At 45.3% G+C, this 4,276-nt stretch overlaps 1 long non-coding RNA gene across 1 annotated transcript; it reads right to left on the bottom strand.

The window, feature by feature from the left end:
* Positions 1-835: 835 nt before the first annotated feature.
* Positions 836-3,640, bottom strand: LOC113938735. The gene is made up of 3 exons (XR_003524953.1): positions 3,427-3,640; positions 2,426-2,574; positions 836-1,358 (listed from the first exon to the last, which is right to left on the bottom strand). It is a non-coding gene; the product is annotated as an uncharacterized LOC113938735 (long non-coding RNA).
* Between the last annotated feature and the right edge of the window lie 636 nt (positions 3,641-4,276).

Below are 4,276 nucleotides of genomic sequence, written 5' to 3'. Positions count from 1 at the left end.
CATGACAGACCGCAGAGACTGAATTACGGGTTTTAATAACCACCCTTTCAAATATTTGCATACCCAACTTGTTCAGGAGTTATTGATTTGTTTGCCTTTTATTCTTAGGGAAAACTGATCTGAAAGTGCGATCACAGGCACGCACTTCTCTATTCGAGGTTACTTGGGGTTTGGGCAGAAGGACATGGAGCTCAGAGGCATGGCGTCTCCGAGCAGGAAGGTGGACACCTGCTTTAGCTCCTCTCCGGGCCAGCTTCGCTCCGGGCCCGTAAGGCCACCTGCCGCCCGAGTCCGACACCTCACACGCCATCCTGTGGACCACCAGCTCCGTTTATGCTGCCAATGACATCACTCTGGACCTTGGGCCTTTCTCCTGCCCATGCCAGTGCCTGGTCAGCAGCACCACTGCCCACGTGAACAACCTGCTGATGGGTCTTGCTGTCCCCACCACTCCCATTCAGTCCAACCACCCATACAGTCCCCAGGTCACTAAAGTCAAATTCATGGGATAAATCTGGTTATGCCGCATCCCCACTGAAAAATATTCAATGACCCTCTTGTCCATCACACCAGATCCAGACTCTGCAGGCCTCTCCTGACCCTTTGCCATCTGGCCCCAGCCTCGCTGGGTTGGTGCAAACATCTTGCAGCTGTAACATCACTAGATCGGCCCATTGTAGAAAGATTTTCCTAAAGGCTTAACGAGCTTCTATTTCTCAACTCTTTTAGTAGTTTCCATTTTTGCAAAGTATTATACAATGGGAACGGTTTCCTTTATCCAGCACGTAATGATAATTGAATACTGTATACACAGTAAATAGAAGTAAAAGCCAAGGACAGGTTTTAATTGCATGTTTAAAGATATCATCTATGCACATAGATTTGGGGAGCAATATTATAATTTAGCAAAATGACATAAAACTTTAGAACATTTTTCATACTGTGGATAATGAGAGTATTAGCGGATTGACATGCTGTTTAGGCAAAGCTGCTGCATAGATTCTACCAATTGGCTTTAGATAGAAACCCACTTTCCACCCTATGGTGCCTATGGTGTTCTTCTCATTTATCTTGTGGGGGTGGTTATTGTCACAGATGTGGTAGACTGTTTACCATTTGGGGAGTTAAGCTGCTACATTTTCCTTTAAAAATTCCAACACATCCCTTTTTCATATAACATCAGTCCTTCATGTCCTTTGCTCTCTTCTGTAGCAATCCTGGAGTAATAATTAGAATTCTTTGTGCAGCAGGAAGGCGGGGGGGTGCCTCGGTGCCCCGTACGTAATTCACTGCTGAAGACATGGCTCTGTGAGAATAGAAATTGTTCCGCTAGATTGTATCCACGGTGGACAGGAAGCCTGGAATATAAAATTGAATTAGGATTGTTTTTATTTAAAATGAGAATACATTGAAAAATGAAGCAGCTCTGCCTGGTGGGTGAGCCACAGCCCAAAGCCAGGCCTCCCTTCCGGAGCTTTCCACCACCACCTGCCAGTGGGATGCAGGTGCTGTGGGGAGACCGGCACAGGGCCTGGGACCCGGGAAGCACCCAACGGAGGTTACCAGTTCACGTCTAATTTCGCTTTCGATTTCATGCCTCAGAGGGAAAATGTATTTTCACAAAATTACCAAGCTTCCAGCTACTGAGTATACACATCAGCAAGGGGGTTCAAGGGTCATTTTCTCTTCTTGAATATTCAAGCGATGACATCACTTTTGCCATTTCTATAGGAAGAGGCTGCAGATACTTAAATACTCATTTCATTTGCCAGATGTCGATAAAGATGTTAGGTCCCCCCAATGTTTTTTAATCCTATAATTGTTTCCAGATAAATTTTGAGTATTTTTATTATCCCATATAATAAGCAAAGCAGAAATTCCATTTAGAGTCAAAGAGGCCTCCTGAGAGGTTCCTAATGCTGTCAAAGTCCACGGCCCGCAGGGAGGCCCCAGGAAGGATCAGGGATATATACAGATGCTCAGGGCTGTGACCTCAGGTCGGTGGTGAGGAATTGTAGGAATTTGATGCAATAATTTAAAAATCTGAATTTCTTATCAAAAATAACTCTTATTTAAGGATAATAACAAGCATTAAAAAAGAAGGTTGTCAAGGTTAAGCCCAAGAGGCATTTTTAGCCATTCTTCCTGGAATTCCTTACCAGTGATCCAGTAACAAGTGACGGATACATGACGTGCACACGTTTCCCAGGTTTTCATAAAGCACTGTAGCAGGTAACACAAGTCCCTCCCTAGCGCCCTCGCCACTAGACCAACCTGGGGAGGGGAGCAGGGCTGCAGGGGTGCCTGCCCCACAGCAGGAGCGCTGCCACCCCGTGGGGGTGGCAGGCTGGGGGTCTCGGGGCTCCTGGTCCTGCTGCACAAAGTACAGACGGGTGATAAAAGTGGTATCTGTAAATCTTTTTACCAAATTTAGTTATACTTTCATACAGTCTTTTTCTAATTCCAAAGAGGATTCGTCTTCATGTGGGATGGGTCTGTAGGTGGCGTCGGACGCGTCACGTCAGCTGGTGGCCTCTTGTGTTGTCTTCCCAACACTCTGTGAGCACCAAGGAGCTACAGACGGAAGGAGCAACAAAGGAGGCCAAGTTTAAAAATCATCTCAAGGGCGGGGGCGTGGGGGGATGGGTCGGCCTGGTGATGGGTATTAAAGAGGGCACGTTCTGCGTGGAGCACCGGGTGTTATGCACAAACAATGAATCATGGAACACTACATCAAGAACTAATGATGTAATGTATGGTGATTAACATAACAATAGAAAATGAAAAAAAACAAAAAAATCATCTCAAGGGCAACTTCATCTCTTTCATAAATCATTATCAGGGTTTCTTAAATAGGGACACACTTACAATTAATATGATAAATAAGACTGATAATTATAAGACTTGGATAATAATATGTGTGTTAATATGATATACATAACACAGATAATATTAAGCTGTGTAATACGTATTCATAGTATCTGTAGGGCACCTGGGGACTCAGTTGGTGAAGCGGCTGTCTTCGGCTCAGGTCATGATCTCAGGGTCCTGGGATCAAGCCCCGTGTTGGGCTCCCTGCTCCACGGGAAGCCTGCTTCTCCTTCTGCCTGCCATTCTCCCTGCTTGTACTCTCTCTCTCACTCTCTCTCTCAAATAAATAAAATCTTTAAAAAAATTTTTTTAAAATAGTATCTATAATATCAATACATGTAACACACAATATATTAAGGTACACATTTAATCACATAAATATCAGTGCATTGTCTAATGTTAGTATAGAACATACTATCAATATTGTATTAAATAATAAATATAATTAATTATAATAAAATACTTTTAAGTAACTACGAATACAATTAACAACATGGCTAATAATGAGTATGGCTGTCTCTTCTTGAACAGTCAAGTGGAAGTTCCCCATTTTACCTCACACAGCTGCTCAGAATCCTCGCGAAGGTCCTGGCCGCGGTGGGAACGGTCGCGGCGGGTAAGCTGAAAGACAAAGCTTCCTCTCACCACCAGGCAGAAGGCCGTCCCGGGGAGAAACGAGGGCGCACGCAGTAGGCGCCGCGGCCGGCCGAGGCTGGGTCAGTCTCCCCGCGCAGAGGGCTCGCTCGCCTCCCCCTGCCCGCATCTGCAATGCCCGCACCCCCCCCCCACGCTGCTGCCCGCCCGGCTGTGGGCTGCTCCTGGGTGGTCTCTCCCACGGGCGCGGGCTAGGCTCCGCCGGCTGAGAGCGAAAGGACTTCACCATTTACTTTTGAACACCGATCGCTGGACCTTTCCAATACTTAATGCCTTGCTTTTTATAACCACTGGAGTATCTCATTAATCCCCTCCCCTACCCCGCCACACACAGATCAGACTCAATAGCTTTTGGTCCGCTTTCCCGATTCAAGCGCCCCAAGCGGGTACTCTCGAGGTTTCCTTTGGACTTAGAAAGCTTATGCATGAGTTATTTTTCTTCTAGCTGGTTAAAATCTGCTGAAACAGTACAAATCAGATGTCAAACATTTTTAAACAGAGCAGCATTTAACGAAAACCAAAACAAATAAATAAAACTACAGTACACTGGACTCCCAGCAAGCTTACTTCTAGTGACAAGTAGGAGCTTCTGCTAAAACAAAATACTCATTTCAAATTGTGAACAATTACAAAATTTTAGAAAGAGGAAGCACTTACTTTAGTATGACTCATGGCATGGATGAGATAGCGGGTCGGCGCCAAATAAACTATGCATCTTTCCTGTGCACACGGGTGTGTTTGATTCCAGAAT

The sequence above is a fragment of the Zalophus californianus genome, chromosome 8 (assembly GCF_009762305.2).
Source record: "Zalophus californianus isolate mZalCal1 chromosome 8, mZalCal1.pri.v2, whole genome shotgun sequence".
Classification (NCBI taxonomy): Eukaryota; Metazoa; Chordata; class Mammalia; order Carnivora; family Otariidae; genus Zalophus; species Zalophus californianus.
This window is presented reverse-complemented; position numbering and strand designations above follow the sequence as displayed.